We start from the raw sequence: 16,549 nt of genomic DNA on the forward strand, positions 1-16,549 counted from the left end.
GATGGTGAAATTACTACTTGAAAATTCAGTGTGCAGGCTTCTCCTTGCCTTCAAGTTCAACAAACCAGTTCAATGTGATTCAGAGACATCACATTATGTCCATATGGTGCTAGAGATTGCATTGAGGTTTTAGTGTGTCTCCTATTGCAATACAAATAACTTAATAGCAGTGGAATGAAAATGATGTTATTATGGTTAAAATACAGCCAAGATTTATTTTGATGCTAAGCACTGCTTGTGCTTTTTGCAAGTTTGAAGCCATTAAATGCATTTAATTTCTGTGTGTTTGATGTCTTTTGTAGTCCTGATGCACCTGTTGTTAGAGGAGTTAAAAATAGTGGATAGAAGTTATGGCATTAACCCCAAAGCAGTGCTGGGCACCTAAGGCCAGGGTGGTTCCTCAGGGCAATTTGCTGTGAGGTCCCAGCCAAAGCAGGATAATGGCTAACAGACTGACCAGTTGTTTGGCTCAGTAAAAGGAGGTGGTTTGAAGTAGAAATTGTTCACCAGTAAGAAGCTTGTAAGAAAAAGGCCTTCTTCATAAGTATTTAGTTTTGGTGGGTGCCTATCTTAAATTTATAGGACACTTGACAGACCCACTGGGCACTGCAGTGGGGTCCACACCCCATAATAACCATGTCTATAGTAATGCATTCTCTATGAAAGGAAAACTAAAGACCTGCAGGATCTATGTGAATCATTATAAGGTTTGTTTGAGGTGTTATGGAGCAGTTATGGACCTCTCCTCTGTACCCAACCATGGCTCCCTGTTCTTCACATTCCAAGTCTTGCAGTTGTATTCTGCTGTGTTCATAAGGAAAAGAGAATGAGGGGTGTGGAAGGTATGATGCTCCTGCTGTGTTAACCAGGAAGACAGTGATGTGCTACTTCTGGAATTGCTTCTGCATATAGTAAGCTTTGCAGAACAGAATGACATCAGAGAAAGAGAAGGTAATCACCTAAATTAGTTTAGGTTGGAAAGAACCAAGTGAAGCTGAGAGAGATTTGCTGATGTGATATGAATAGAGGCTGGTTAAAGTATTTTTGACAAATGCTCATTATCAAATATGCAGTCCCAGTATATTTCCTGTATGTTGAATCAACCGAGTACAAAAAATATCCTTCTTATCTTCCTTATCAAGTCAGTGAAATCTTCTGCTTAGCACAGTGAGAAAAACATGTAAAGCATTATACTCCAAGCAACAGGTAGTGCTGACTTCTGGAAGTGACTATGTTACTCCGTGCTACATCCTCCCCAGGAATGCTGCTTTTGTATCTGGTCATCCCAACGTACATAAAAATGCAGCAGAAATAGGTGAGTGGCTAAAACACAAGATAAGCCATCTCCCAGAGGATAGCAGAGTTTAAGATGAGGAGGCTGGCTAGAGAGGGCTTTAATAACTGGAGACAGAAGAAGGAAAATAAAAGAATATGTATTAAAATAAAAAACGAGGCAAATTGGATTCTTCCATTTAACCTTTTACATAATAAAAGACAGGAGACATCCCAATGAAATTAAAAAGCGATGCATTTAAAAAATAATAAAAAGCATATCCTTTTTATTGGAGACAGGAATACAGGCTAAGTGAGCTGTTGGTCTGACCCACTGTGTCAGTTCAGAGAGTGCATGTCAGAGAGTGGTGCGTGACTGTTTGGGGTTACCTTTAGCCTTTGCAGTTTAGCAAGTTTTTCTTCTGCCACAGCCTGAGACATCTGTCTAGCCTTCTCTGTGGTAGGAGCTAGTTGTTGTCGATGGAGTTATTGTGATAGGGTTCTCAGCTGTTTGAACTAAAGGCTAGTATGTGCTTTTGCTTTCCTGTTTGTGAAGCTCCCACCCAGATGTCTCAGTGTGCAGGCAGAAGGCTGGATAGAATATATTAAGCAGAATATGACAAAATACTACTTAGAGTTGTTTCTGCTTTATTCAAATACATCCAAACTCCTTCAACTTTCCTAATTACACACCATTTATAATGTTGATTCCTTATTGAATTATACTCAACCTAGCAGGGAGCTTTAGAAAAAAATGAAGATGTATTCTTCCTTTTCGCTTTTAGATTTTGATCTCCCTTGTCTGAAAAATGTCTATTCCATAATGTCGTAATCTTTTCAAATACGCAAATGAACTTCTAATGGAGTGAGCACCTGTATGTGTCATTGTGTATGTTGCTCATACTGCCTCCTTCACAATAAAGTACTCGAATTTCAAGAATGTTTCTCCTCGGGTTCAATCCATAGGCCTCTTCCTGACTTGGCAGCGTGCTGCTCCTTCCTTTTCTTGAGATCAGTCACATTTGACACACAGCTTAGAAACAGTTTTAAATTGGAAGGGGTTAAAAAAGGGGAGGAAGGGGGGACTTTGGAAAAGCAGCAGACCTTCCCCCAGAGTCATAGAAACATAGAAGGGCTTGGGCTGGTAGTAAAACCTCCTGCCATGGGCAGGGATGCCACGTTGGTCAGGCTGCCCATGCCCCCATCCAGCCTGGCCTTGAACACCTCCAGGCATCTCTAGGCATCCTGTGCTAGTGCCTCACAATCCTGTGGTGAAAATTTCCCCCCTGATGTCTATTCTAAATCTCCCCTCTTTTAATATAAAATCACTCCCCCTTGTCCTATGCCTATTTGTGTAAAAAGTCAGTCTCTCTCCTGATTATAAGATCCTTTTAAGTACCAGAAGGCCATGATGAGATCTCCCCAGAACTTCTCTTCTTCAGGCTGAATGTGCCCAGCTCCCTCAGCCTGTCTTCACAGGAGAGGTGCTCCAGCACTCTGGTAATCTTCGTTGCTCTCCTCTGGACCCTCTCCAATGGCTCCACATCAGACCTGGACACAGTACTCCAGATGGAGTCTAACGAGGGTAGAGAGGGACAGTCACCTCCCTCACAATACTGGTCACCCCTCCGTTGATGCAGCCCAGGATACAGTTGGCTTTCTGAGCTGCAAGTGCACACTGCTGGCTCATGTCCATTTTTTTTTTGTCCACCAGGACCCCCAGGTCCCTCTTCCCATAAGATAAATCATACTGTGAATGCGTTTTTTAACTTGCTGCAACAGTCTCCATCAATGAGAGCACCTAAAACTGAAAAAGAACACACTGAACTCTTCAGATCATTCTTGGCAAAACCATGACAACGTTAGCTAACAAATGTGTTCCCTATATTTTTCCAACTTCAAGACAAATTCCTTTGCTCATTCTTACTGCTGGTAAGGACAGTTGTGAAAGAAAGCAAGTTTACTTGGTGTAAGTAGGTTTCAGAGATAACTAATGTATAAGCAAAGCAAATCATACCTTGTTCTAAGTGTCATTTCACGTCTACAGAAATTGGGAAGAAGCGTTTCAGATCTACATAGGATGGTTTGGAGGGCTTTTTGTTTGTTTGTATGAATGTCTGCAGTCTGTTTTGTCTGTAAGACTGATACTCTGTGGAAATCTAGACTTTACAAATTAAGTTGGGCCCTGCTGGTAAGTACATTTTGGAGCAGCACATGCATCATCTGCTGTGTGCTCTCATTTCCAACTGACTGTATGTTGTAATTTAAAATAAATGTGCAGACTGAAACAGAAGATTCAGCAAATGAGCTGTAATTCTCATGAAATCAGGAAAGCTTAAGCAGAGGTGTCACCCACTGCAACAAATGAAGCGTTTCAGTGGTGAGCTTTGTTTATAATATATTATTTACAAAAGCATGTGTTATTTGAGGGAATGAGTTTAAGTATTTACTGAAAATTGCATGTGATGGACAATAAGTTTCATGCGTTCCTAAGGCTGTCATTTGCATTAAGATGTGTTCTGAAGTTACTCAATTTTTAGGAATGAATTTAGAAATGATTTTGTCTGTAAAAATGCAAAAAATAAAAGAAAGGAGTTAGTTTTTTTTTAAGCTCTTTGTTCACTTTCCCTCCTCCCTACAGTCTCCCTGACCAAATTTGTTAAAGACGAATAGTTGCCCGTGGTAACTGCCGCGAATTTGTTGAAAAGCACACTTTTAGGAGACAATGGGCCCCAAATATACTGTGGCACAGCTTTAAACTTTATTAAGTCTGTCTTGGACTACCCACTCCTCTCCCAGGCTAAATGGAAGAAAAGTTTGGCAGCCTCCATGCTGTGAGCGTGATTGATGCCCAGAACATCTGAGGGACTTTTGTGTCCAGCGCGCTCTCCATGAGTGCATAATGTGTGAATGCTCAAATAAGGTCAGCCCTTATCACATGTAATCTAGGCCTGAAAGCAGATCAACAGTGACAGTCATACCCCATAAGTGAGAACACAAATCATCCTTGCATACTTTGGACAAGTTGAGGGATTTTCTCCCTTCTTGCTTACATTTTCCGCTTTCCAAATGGGGGGAGGTGATGAAGGAAGGACAAGCTTTGGCAGTACTCTGGAAAACAAAACAAAACACTACAAAAAACAAAGTAACCAGGAGGGAATACGTGTCTGGAATACCAGAGGGCTTCTTCAGCCATGCCGCATGTAGGGGGCTGACTGTTGTTTGCAAGGCAGTGCTGGTCCCTGTGCACCAGAGCTGCATCACAAAGCTCCCCACAGGTGGAGTGGGAGGGAAAAAATGTGGGCAAAATTTGTTCAAGTCCCTTCTCCAATGTCTTTTAAAAGTCTTTTCAGAGATTTCTAAGCACATCACAGCTTTTGTTGTCTGCCTACTCCTGGGTTTGAATGCCAGTTTTTTTCAAAGTAGAGTGAAAGCATCTTTTTTGTTCTTTTTGAGTTTGCACACTGTGAATGGGAATGCTATGTTTCATCACACAGCAAGCAGAAATATTAGAAAATTGCATCTCATAGAATTTGTTTCTGCAAGTTCTTGTGGAGAGAAAGCATCAGTAAGGAAGTCTTGTATGAAGGGAGAATCTTCTATTTGTGTCTGTTACTGTAGTTTAAATGCTGGATTGTTGTCTAAAGTAGGGGGAAAAAAAGCAATGAAATGTTGTTAATTCAGACTTGATTTGTGTTTTGGCTTAGAGAAGTATTTTAATGGGCAAAGAGCTTTTGCAGAACACAGAATTTATAAGAAATACAACAATTAGCAGGAAGAAATTAAAGATATGGTTACATCATTGATGACATTAACAACTATGGAAACAATTATGTCATCCTCTATGATGTAGAAGTATCTTTTGATGATATCTTGAAAAGTTTCTTTCCATTTTTTGGGAATATGACTTTCCTTTCAGAGCAATAATTTGCTTGTATATTATGCAGTAAATGTTACAGAGCTGATCAATTCCACAGGACTGAGGGGAAGATCCATGAATACTGACAGTCTTCCTAGAAGTTCTGTAATTACAGCACATTATTGCCTGCTTAGTTTATTTATTTCTTTGTATTGCTTTGTGCTCTAATACCACAGGAGTTCCCTGCCCCTCACTAAAAATGCACAATAGGAAAGACTGGTTATTTTTACAGTTCACACCTTGAACACCAAAGACATCAGAAAAATATGATCATAATGTCTCTCTACAAAAAGCCTCTCTTTTCCCATGGCTTCCCATAACTGATTTATCACATCTCTGTTCTTCTGAATGGGATAGTGTCATTTATGCATTTAATGACTGTTTAGAAGAGTGAATGGTGATACGACAAGGGAGAATGTTCTTAAATGGAGACGGGGAGGTTTACATTAGAGATTAGATGGAAGTTTTTCGCACAGAGGGTGGTGATGCACTGGAACAGGTTGTCCAAGGAGGTTGTGGATGCCCCATCCCTGGAAGCATTCGAGGCCAGTCTGGATGTGGCTCTGGGCAGCCTGGTCCGGTGGTTGGTGACATAGCAGGGGATTGAAACTAGATTATTATTGTGGTCCTTTTCAACCCAGGTCATTCTATGATTCTGTGCTAAGGTCAGAAGTTCTGAAGTATGGAATGGGTGACCTCTTGTGTTACCAAATCCATGACCATAGCATTTCAAGAAACAACCATACTAACAGCTGCACTGGAGCTCTTACCACCATCCACTTTACCTCACTACTGCAGAGGGGTAGTTAGATCTGTGGACAAATACAAACTTGAATTACATGCAGATTTTTTAAAAGTTATGTTTGCACAAGGAATTCTTTTCTGTGGCATCCTAAAAGCATCTCAGTTTAGATTCCCATGCTTTTCATGGCAGCCTTTCAAATTCCACCATTTGCAAGTCTAGATTTATCCAGGTCTAAGCAGTCACAACCAAGAGTTGTGTGTCTGCAATAATGATTCTTCTGCATCTTGTAGTCCAAAAGCTCACTGAGCATCATCCTGTCCTTTTGATGAAAGGTGTGCGATACATGGCAGATTGGGATTTTTTGATAAGCTCTAATGCTTTTTGTGCTTATGAGGGATGTTGGGAAGGAGGCATGAGGCATATACACAACAAAATGGCATATAGATTACATGTGAGGTACAAGAATATTTCCTATGCAAACTGATGTTAAATGTGGAGCAAACCTGTAATTAAGACTCATTGCAGAATAAATAGCTTAGATAGTAACATGTTACTCTATTGCTATATATTCCAATGAAAACACAAACATTCTCATGAATGATGTATTCCAATTATGTGTATAGAAATATGTGTTTGTGTTGCTTTCACATAGGAAAATGACATATTGATCAACCAGGGTGTGGATATTTAAACAAGAGGATAAAGAAAGGAAAAATAAATGCCCCACATCACTGGGAAGGCAAGACTCATTGGGCTTTTGATATCTGGACACAGCTTAGGAAGATGACTCTTGGTCAGCTGGGTTTTGCTACTTTATTACTACCTGTCGAGTGACAGCTGCCTGGTGCCCACTTCGTAGATGTCATTTCCACTTTGCTAAGCGCTGTCAAGAACGTGGGTCTTTGGCTTGCTCTTTTTAGTGTGAGATACCCTTTAAAACACGGCAGTGATATTTGCTCACTGAGTTTGCTCCTGTTAGCTGCAAGAGTAGAGAGGGCGTCAGTGCCAAACTGATCAAACTGGTCAAAAAGAAGCTAATGAATCACCAAAGCTGCTTTTCTTGTTATCGGTGTTTCCACTGCTAATTGTAGGTATGGAGTGAAGGCATAAATTCTTAGTGAGTAGTTTTTTTATTGTTATGGTTTGGTTTGGTTTTTTGGGTTTTTTTTTGCTCAGTGGAAGTTAGGAGTCTGTTGCAGACCATCAGTCTGTAGCACTGCTGGTGTAGTGCTGCATTCAAAGTTTTCAGGCTCTCACCTCTGTTTTGCTCACATACCTAGACTCTGTACTTGTTCTGTTTGATGCCAGAACACCTCTAATGCCTGTTGCTGTGCCAAAGAGCAGACCTGTAGCTGGGTTATCTGTTGGGATTGCATCCGCTTACCCTTCCCGAGCAACTGGTAAGGGATCGGTGCTCGTGTAGCGATACAGAGTAGCGTTTTCTTGAGAAAATATCCACACGTAGTTAACGCGGACGTCCTGTAGCCCTAGCCCCGCTAAAGCAGCACGGCTCGGGCTGCCGGCAGCCCCGCGCACATGCCGCAGGAACTCATTTAGCGCCTGAGCGATGCCACCGGCTCCCCCGCTGCTTACAGCAGTTGTCCAGTGACGAGCTGCGGGGCGGGCGGGCGTTTCGCTCCGCTCACGCTCTCCCCCTCCTCACCCCCTACCGCTGCCGCTCGGGAGCCGCTCGCTGCTCGGCGCACCCCGGCACGGCGGCTCGGGAGGGGGGCGGCGATCGCGGTGGGGCCGGGGCACTCCAGGCACACGGAGCCTTCCAGCGGCCCGCCCCAGCTAAGCTGACTCTCGCTCGCGTCTCAGGGCCGAGCGACGGGGCAGGTTTAGGGTGAGCAGCCGAGACCCGCCGCCGGGACCTGTCGCCGAGACGTGGAGCGCAGTCAGTAAGTGCGGCCGGGGGGGTTTGAGAGGGGCTGCTGGGGGGGCTCATGCTGTGCACGGGGCTGGGACGGGAGGGGTAAGGGCAGTTCCAGGCTCCGTGCGCCTGGCCGGGTGGATTAAATCTTCCCGTAGGAATCCTGAGCGGCTTTAGGTTTTAACTTTGCCTGATTACTCCTTCGCGGAGCGAGCTGTTTGCTGGGCTTATTTATTTATTTATTTTTAATGCACGAAGAAATGTTGTGCTTCTTTAGTCAGAAGGCTGAACTTGTTCCCGCTGAAATCCTAATAGGAAAGCATCGTACTAATGATAAATGAAAACGCTATATTTAACCATCAGGAAGCAAAATTTTGACGGAGCTAATAAGAGAAGGAGGCACTAATTAGCAGCAAACGGACCGTAATGAGGCGGAATTTTGATTGACAGCACAATCGTGGCAGCGTTATTATGGAGACTGAAAATATGGAACGTGTGTTAATGAGTGAAATGTATTTACAGCAATTGCATTTGGAAGCCAGTTCAGTAGTTGGCAAATGTGAGGGCATGTTTTCTGTAGTTCATCAGTGTGCTTACAGTGGTGTGCTTCATTCCTGAACCGATGTTCTTTGGAAGGAGCGTAAATTGCTGTCTTTGAAGAGTCATTTTGTTTGTTTGCTAAACATAGGGTCTTTAAATATGTTGCAAATAAGATAGTAAAGCACTCTGTCTTTTGGCTGGTTGCAATCCGAGTATCACATCTGAAAAGAAGAACTTACAGCAAGGAAGGTGTTGGTTGGTTGTTTTTTTTTTTGTTTGTTTGGTTTTTTTGTTTGTTTGTTTTCCTCTATTAATTAGTCAGTTCAGTTTACTAAACGGTTAAACTTTCTGTGACCTCACCTACAATCCTTCAGTCTGCAGAATGAGCTTTTCTGATGCTTCAGCTGATTTTGCTCTGACTTCCTAATCAGACTCAAAACCACAGCAGCGCTTATGCAGTCCACCTGTCCTACAGCCTTGTGTGATGGGGTGGCCCAGGGGAGTGGTAGGATTGGGATGCAGGGCAGAGTGCCAGGTGTAGCAGCTCTTCCCACCACTGGATGATGGTTTCCTTTGTATGTCGAAGGAACTGCTGAAAGTTATGTTTTCTGTCTGATTTTCAACTCGGCATCTTATAGTCTGTGTGTGTGCATAGGGGTCAGCACAGTGTCAATTCTGTGTAGCGCAAGCACAACTTGCAAGCCATAGGTGCTATTTCAGTTCTTTCAATTCATTATCTGGTCCTGTTTGTTCTCAGAGACCCTCAGTGCAGGCTCTGGCCTAATTGCATACCCACCTGGGCAGTGCTTGGCAGGGACCCTCTGGTATTCTGCCAGCACCCTCTGCTGCCCAAGTGGGCAGTGCAGCTGGGGATGTTCACAGCTCACCCAGAACCAGGAGCTGGCCATAAATGTATCTGAGTTTTATTAGTGTCTCGATTCCCTTGGAAACGTTCTTAATGGGTAAGTGATCTGGCACTTTCTTTTTCGTGTGATCACTTGAACAAACAAGGGGCTTCTTAAATTATCTTCATTGTTACCGATACAAAAAAACCGACCAAAAAGAAAAAAAAAAACAAACAACTTGAATCAACATCTAATGTAGTTTGGAAACACAGTCATCAAACTTCAGCTGCATTTAAAAGTGCATTTAGAAGCTATGCTCTAGACACCAGGAATGTCAGAGTGATGATTGACCCCTGGGGCAGTCAGATGCACTCTGACATAGGAACATCTGCAGAGGTAATATGCAGATTTGTAGCAGAAATGCAGTGAGTTGTGTACAGAAAACTCCTCTGACCTGGAAGAGACCAAGATGTTAAGGGTGGTGAGACACTGGAACACGTTGCCCAGAGAGGTTGTGAATGCCTCCTCCCTGGAAACGTGGCCAGGCTGGATGGGGCTTTGGGCAACCTGCTCTAGTGGAAGTTGTCCCTACCTATAGCAGGGGGTTGGAATTAGATGATCTTAAAGGTCCCTTCCAACCCAAACTATTCTATGATTCTGTGACAAGATGTTTGCACCACTGCAGAATTTCAGGTGCAAAGATCAACATGCAAAAGGTACTCAAAGTTGCTCCTCAGATGTTAGGTCTGATTAACACTGTAGCTGCAGATATCAGAGGAAGATTCCCAGGAGCCTAGTTTGAAATCCAGCTGCTCCTGAACTCAGTTTGCATTGGAACTTTGCTTCCATCAGTCAGGAGCTGAAGCTTGCCTTGATTTTTGAGCTCTTGTACAAACTGCAAATGTAACCAATGCCTTGGTCAGAGCTGGCCATTTCTGCTTTCCTGAGAACTGCACTTGCTGATCAGCTTGGCTCTGCAGCAGAGTCTGGTCCTGGGGAACCCATGAGGCATCCCCCTGTACTCTCACCTGCTCCTTGTCTCCTTCTGAGAGCTGAAGGGGATGGAGGCTGGCCCAAGGCCTTTCAGCAATTCAAGAGAGGAAAGTAGGAGCAACTGAAGCCAAATGCTTTAGGGTAATTTTAGGAGAGAAATCCCTGGGAAAAAAAAATAAATAATAAAAAAAAATTGCAACACTATGCACTGTTAAATTGCATTGTTAATGTGTTTATTTATTTTTCATTTACATGAATGTAATGCTTTGTCCCCTCCTGCCCTTTGGGTTATATGTCCGAATCCTATTGCTCTAGGCAGTTTCCAGGCTGGTTGTTATGAGAGGCATGCTTAAAATCAAATTAAGAGATCCTTTAAGAAATTTGGCCCCAGGCTGACTGCAAAGTTTTCTAAAGCAGTATTCATTCCAACTTAAATTTGCTTGGTAGGTGCTTTCACTGCTTCCCTTCCAAGGGACTGTTTTGCACAGAGTGATCACACTGGGGAGATGATCAGGCTTTGGAGTCTGCATTTTGCCTGGAGGTATGCCCATGGAGGTGCTGATGGTTCCACATCATTACTATAGCACCTGTAGCCATAATGTAACAGTGGGTATGCCCTGGATGCAGGGAGTTGTGCAGAACCCAGCTCTTAGCAGGGGGATCTCATGCTGCCCTGGACTGCTGCAGAAGAATTGCTTGTTGGGCTGTGGCTATTTGCACATCCCAGTGCAGTGTTTCCCTTTTTCACGGTGGCTTGTCATTGTTTTCTTGAGTTCAGCTTGTAAGCCTTTGTAATTTGCAAATCTTTTTTTTCAGGGAAAGGCAATTTGGCAAATTGTTTCTTTATTTGTGTTGTTGCATGTGGTTGTTTTACACTGTCTGCACATTATGTTGTACTGTCTGAACAGCACACCTGGCTTTCCCACTCCTCCCATTTCTTGAGAACACTTTTCAGTGTGAGTCTTGTCCTCCCACTCAGGCGCAGTCTTCTCAGCCCGGTAGCAAGTGAAGTTTTTATGTAAGCCAACACATCTAAATCAGTGTCTAAATTGTTAGTGAAGATGTGATACAAGACTGCAAGATTGTGGGATATAGGTGAAGTATTTATTTGACAGATCCTTCTGCATTCCTAATGGGCATAGAGCGGGTCATAGGCTGATCCTAAGGTGATTCTTGGAAATCATGAGGGATTTTTCTGAGTACAAAAGGGTAATGTTTAGGGAAAACAGGGAAGAGAATGTTGGAGAAAGCTGTGCTGAAGCCAGCAGTGTCCTGTAGGAGCAGAGCAATGCCTATGCCTACAGTGCTCTCTGTTGGTGTGCTCCAGCCTCATGCCACACATCAGCCTCTACAACCAAAAGATCCAAAGCCACAGGGACTTTGAGTCATCACCGTTGTTAGTTCTGGCTACAAGCTGGTGAGTACATAAACCTGCTGTAACAAAATTCCTTAGCATAGTTACTTGTCACACAGTTTGCTGCTCAAGGGATTGAGCAGGCAGTACTGTACTTCATTTTAATCTGAAAAAGAAATTTGTGTTCACCTGCTGGTGTAGCTGTTGTCTGGTAAAATGCCAGACCAGTGTGTCCTGGCGGCAATACTCAATGCAACTCCGTGGGTTTTAGCACTCTGGTAAAGCATTCATGCAATTGCAAGATACAAGGTGACATTGTTTGGCTTGTGTGAAGCTGAATGATGAGGCATGAGGACAGGCAGCCTTTGGGCTGTGTTATTCAAGAGGTAGATGAGCAGTATTGTTGTTTAGTATGTGTTTAAAGTAATAATTTTTTAAGTGTAAGCTGATCCCAGTCACCATATGGCAAAAAGCACTGCAAGTATGAACACAGCTGTTAAAGGCATAGCTGTGGCTGTGTGCTTCAGAGTTTTGTGCTGTGATATCCCCAGGTATTAATCTCTCACTATTAATCAGCAATAAAAGTGACTTGTGGTGAGTGTCACAGATGCTGGAAATCTGATCTCTTCAGCATCATACCTGCAGGGAAGACAGCAGGATTTGCATCTTCCTTCCTGTATTCCTCCCCCTTCACTTGTCTAGAAGATATGGTTCAGCCTAGGACACACAAGGATTGTATGCTTTGCACCCACTTGTTCTGAGCAGGATTTTATCGCTCTTGGAGTGTCTGTTCCTCTACTATCTGGCCTTGACAAGATGTGAGGCTTGAAAGCCAGGCTTGTTCAGCAAACACTTCCCTCCTACAACTTTTGGGTGCTGTTTGTTCCAGATTCATAGCTAGACCACAGAATATTTGAGTGGACTGAAACTAAATATGCCATTTGTTAGTCAAAATAACCATGAAGTCTTTACTCAGGAAGTCATGTAAAACACCTATGCAATTTTAAATGGAAATGGTCTTTTTTGGGGTTGATCGGGCTTTGAGTAGACGGCAAAAGTGAAGGCTTAAATCTTTGAAAAAAGAAATATAGCACTATCATGTCAAGATTAGGGATTATAAGGAAGTCCACTCTATCAATTTACTAAATTCCAGTGGCATCTTTTTTTCTTTTTCAGTATTTTGTGTAGCAAACAGAGTGTAAGGAGTTATTATCTAATTGCCTTGATTAGCAAATTTTAGACTGTTACTTCAGATGAATAATTTCTCTTCTGATATCTGCCTTGTATCGCTTTAGCATTGTAGAAGGTACTCAATTCTTTATGTATAAACATCCCGTGAGAAGAAAATAGAATATTTGTTGCTACTCCTTTGAAAGAGTTTGGGAGACATTGCTTGCTGCACTTCTTCACATAAGTCATGGATCTCCTCTGGGGTGATCCTGGCTTGTCCCATGGCCCCGGCATGCATTCAAGCAGCACAAGAATATGGGAAGAGTTGGCTTTGCCTCTGCTTTGCTGAAATCAAGGCTAAGCGGCACAGATTGCTGCAGCCTCTTTATTATTAATCCTCAGTATAAATATTACTGCTGTGTCTTGGTTTTGCTTTGCTAAGATGACCACATCTGTTTGACTTAGGTCACAGTTCCACATGCGTATGGGTATTTGTATCATGCAGGAATTTGAAATAATTGAGTGCTAAACCATCAGAAGGATTATCTCCCTGAAAAGTCTTCTGGGCTTCTCAGCCCTATGAAGAGAGAGAAGAGCACCTGGAAAGAGACTGTTACCCTTTCTAAGATATTTGCCTCTAAAGAGGTAAAAGGTAGTATTAGATAGGAAACGAAAACCTAATCATAGTCGCTAACAAAGCTTGCTGTAGTGATAACATATCTGCTGAGACAGGCAAGACTTGGACCACAGAGGGAGATGCAAGCTATTTGAGGAAATTTCGTGCAAGATGTTTGCCACTGGAAAAAAAAAAAACAACAAAAAAACCAAAAAAAAAACAGGAGGTATTTTGTGCTTCCATGGCTTTATTTGAATCTAAATGTTAGCTTGTTCTACTGTTGCTGTGACTATTTTACCCCACTGAGCTTTTCTTTCGTTGCTCTTTTGAGGCAGCCAGTACAAGGAAAATATGAACATTTGGTAAACAGACAGCCTGAAAGTGTCTCTTTCAGAATGTATTCACTTACTTAAATATCTGAAAGCATTCTCTTAAGTGTTTAACAAGGATTTTGTTCATTCCAGCAATATTCTTTTTGGGGTAGTGTCAGTACACAGAATGCCTTATCTAATCTGAACTTTCTCACTGCCTTCAAAATACCTTTTTGTGAAGGAGTAAAACATAGTATTTCGCTTGTGTGTGTTGTTTACAAACACTTGATACACCAGTGTAAGAGTCAGTTTTTGTGGTCGCTGCTTCTGGAATCAGTGGTTTGAGTAAAAGCTGAGCAGGCTGAAGGAAACATAGACATCTCAGAGGCTCGTGTGAATATCACTGCTATAACCTACCCTAACCTGGTTGGGTGAAAAATGTGGTTTCCTGTCTTCATTTGAAAAGAAGTGTTTTTCAGGCTTACTGACACACATTCTGTAAATTTAATTTTCATAAATATTTCATCTCTTTCTTATGCTCAATTTAATCTATCAGAGCCACACAGTGTAGGAGACATATGGGATTGTGCTTAAGCAGCTGGGTTTCATTTGCAGAAGGTTTCTAGTAATTTTCTTGTTCTTGCCAACCACGGAACGTCTTTGTGACTACACAGGAGCACTGGGAAATTCACTGTGTGAAACACAGGTTCAGAAGCAAATGGTTTTCATTTCTTTCTTTACTTGGGTCTGGTAACTCATTTCTATCAGAATTAAAAGGCAAACACAAGCATCACATGGTCTGTTTCCTCAGTGTTGGCTTTTGTTTAATTACGCTTTGGTTCTTCCTACCCAAGTAGATATTACTTACTGTATAGTGTTTGTTGCTTTTATTTACTGAGGTGCCTCAGCATAAATTATGCAGCATCTTTCTACAGGTTAATAGTGTTTAATGTTGGGTTGTTGAAAATGGCAGTTCCTGAGATCCATCTATAAGGATGGAGTGTAAGTTGTGTCTACTTTCATGGGGCAGCCCAGTGCTCATCTGGGACTTTCTCTGGTATTATCCTTTCAGTACAAACTAGCAGTTGGAAGCTGAAAGAAACACTGTTTTTCTTACATCTGAACACCTCATGATTTAATCAATATCACATGATAATAACCTCTTTTTCACTTTGACTGTGTAACACATGGGAACTCATTATTTCTACTTAAGAAGCTAAACTTATTTTATTTGAATATGGGCCACCAAGTAGATTTTGTTGGATGAGTGATAGCTGCCTGTGTGACGCCAACAGCTGAAAATACAGATACAGAAGAAAAAATAACATAATCTTCTGAACTGGGAATGAATGATATACATTTTTGTGAATAAATTTAGGCTTCATGAGCATTCTAATCTATTTCTAGAAGATCTCATCAATTCCATCACTAGTTAAATGTAATTTACTTTATGCTTTCTTAACAGTTTTGTTGTCACTATGTGCCTAAAGATGTGGTTATGATTTTTGTTGCTTTTTGTTTACCAGGAGGCATCACTAAAAAGAAGAGAATAATAATAATAAAAAAGTTATTCTATAATTATGTTATTAATATTCATTCCCTTAAAAAAGGGGAGAAAAATAACAAAAAAGAAGGGAGGCAGGAAAAGTTCTGTCTAGAACTGCAGTAAAGGGAATTTAGAGAAATGTATTTCTGTAGATAAAATAATATAAAAAAATATAATAATATGGATGAATTAAAGGAAGAAATTGGAAACCATAAAAAAAAGATGCTGCTGCATGCAGAGCTGGAAGAGCTTTAGAAAAGAAGATTGTTCAGTAGAGTGTTTTTGTCACTGGAGAAAAGAAAGATGAGGAGTAATCAAAGGAAATTAAAAAATGGCAATAAATTACATCAGTGGAGTACCTCTACTAGAAACAGTATGATTACAGTCTGCAGGAAATGTTAGGGAGACTTGTTTGTAAGGGAAACTCTGGGCAGGGAACTCTTGCTTCCTGTGAAACAGATGATGCTGCGTATGATGGTTCCTCTTCAGCAGTGGCCTTATGAAATGTGCGTTTCTCTTAGATTACTGTTTCCACGCAAAAAGCTGTGCTAACTCCGGGAAGCACAACTAATGTTCTGACAGTTATGATCGTTAGCTTCCTTTAGAATCATATTCTCCCAAATGTTATGGATTGATGTAGCACCTCAGCCAGTGATAACCAACATAATCTTTACGGGTGTTATTAGCAGTACTGAGTGGGGATTTCTAATGCTTAAACTGGTGCAAACTGACAATTCTCTGAGCAAATCGCAGTCCACTCTATGAGCTGGGGAGAGCGAATTCTGGAATATCTACTGCCACCGTACTTCAGCATAATGTTTTAACTTTTCCATAAATCACTCTGTACTTTTTCTTTGGAAGCTTAGGAGGGAGAACCCTACAGACTCCTGCAAGCTATGTGAACACGCACTTGAATTATGTATGCTTTGTTTTGTAGCAAAATAATACCACCAAAGATGAATGAACTAAATCTCATAAGCCAATAAAATGGAATGACACTGAATTATGGAAGCACATAAAGTGTCTGGACAGTCATTTATATAAAAATCTAATCTTTGTAATCAAGTTTATTTTAGCCTCAGGAAATGGATGCCAAACACATTACCCTTAAACATGCTTGTTCACTATCCCATCATTTCATCACCCAAAATAACTTAAAATCAGCTTAACAATATATTCCTTTTGTAAAAAAACAAAACAAACAAACAACAAAATAACCAACAAAACACCAATAATTAGTATTTATTTTAGGTAACAAAAATAAAGGCCTAGATGATGCAAAAAGAAGAGAAAATAAATTCTGCTTCTAAAACAAATTTTGAAAAGGCGAAGAAGCTCCTATTTTCATCAGTTTCTGTGAGACGT

General features: G+C 41.5%; 1 protein-coding gene across 4 annotated transcripts in view; it reads left to right on the top strand.

Moving 5' to 3' along the window:
- The window catches only part of BMPR1B (bone morphogenetic protein receptor type 1B), a 183,804-nt gene that overhangs the window by 101,489 nt on the left and 65,766 nt on the right, over window positions 1–16,549 (top strand). The window contains exon 1 of one of the 4 annotated variants that reach the window (XM_015862015.2): window positions 7,548–7,837. The exons of the other annotated variants lie outside the window; for them this stretch is intronic. The gene's annotated coding sequence lies outside the window, so the exon portion shown is untranslated. Of the gene's footprint in view, window positions 1–7,547; window positions 7,838–16,549 lie in introns of those variants that run through there. 4 annotated transcript variants of the gene reach the window in all.

The sequence above is a fragment of the Coturnix japonica genome, chromosome 4 (genome assembly GCF_001577835.2).
Source record: "Coturnix japonica isolate 7356 chromosome 4, Coturnix japonica 2.1, whole genome shotgun sequence".
Lineage (NCBI taxonomy): Eukaryota > Metazoa > Chordata > Aves > Galliformes > Phasianidae > Coturnix > Coturnix japonica.